Source organism: Echinops telfairi, unplaced genomic scaffold, assembly GCF_000313985.2.
Source record: "Echinops telfairi isolate 266 unplaced genomic scaffold, ASM31398v2 ScPeMD7_25;HRSCAF=90, whole genome shotgun sequence".
In the NCBI taxonomy this organism is placed as follows: domain Eukaryota; kingdom Metazoa; phylum Chordata; class Mammalia; order Afrosoricida; family Tenrecidae; genus Echinops; species Echinops telfairi.
Window position 1 is genome coordinate 3,559,958 of NW_022103922.1, and position 828 is coordinate 3,560,785.

The 828-nt window shown below is 58.0% G+C and overlaps 1 protein-coding gene across 1 annotated transcript in view; it reads left to right on the forward strand.

Moving 5' to 3' along the window:
* DOCK8 (dedicator of cytokinesis 8) overlaps positions 1-828 on the forward strand; it is a 115,069-nt gene that overhangs the window by 49,953 nt on the left and 64,288 nt on the right. The gene's annotated exons all lie outside the window — the stretch shown is intronic.

Genomic DNA, 828 nt, shown 5'->3' on the forward strand with positions numbered 1-828 from the left:
TGGGCCGTGCTCTCGCCGTCGGTGGGTTCCGACTCCCAGTGAGTGACCCTGTAGGCCGGAGCTGAACTGCCCCCCCGCCCCCCCGCCCCCAGGGTGCCAAGGCTGTAAATGTTTCTGATGGGAGCAGATGGCCTTTATCAACCTCCCACGGGGCAGCTGGTAGGCTTGAACTGCCGAGCATCCGACTAGCAGTCCAGAGCTTAACCACGGGGCCACCAACCCAAAGCCAAATCACCACCATCGAGCCAATCCCGACTCCCGGCGACCCTGGATAACAGAGCGGCTCGACCCCAGAGGGCTTCCGAAGTTGTACGTCTTTAACGGAGCACTCAGCCTCACCTTTCTCCCGACGAGCGGCTAGTGGGTTTGAACCCCCTGCCTTGCACATGGCAGAGTAGGACTGTCCTTGTCTAGAGAAACAGTTCAGTGACAGTCTTGGAAACCACAGGGGCACTGCGAGGGGCTGCTAGGAGTCTGAATCACCCTGGTGGCAGCGAGTTGGTTTCTGGTGTGGTCACTTCCGCCTACAGAGTCCTGGCAGCGCTGTCAGGCCAGCCACACACTGCTCACTTCCTGAGCAGCGGCACAAAGCCACCAGCTGCTCACTGGGTGAAGGATGACGCTGTCTGGCCCCATAACCGTTTCCAGCTCCGGAAACACTAGGTCGATCTGGGGTCGCTCCAAGCTGGAATTGAGGAGACGGCAGCGTCTGATTCTTGGTCACCAATTAAGATGCATGCGACAGCTGTATCAGTGAGTTTGAAATATGGCTGAGCTTCTTAAGTTCAGATCCACTGTAGCCCAGGAGGATCCTTCTATTGGGCTAAG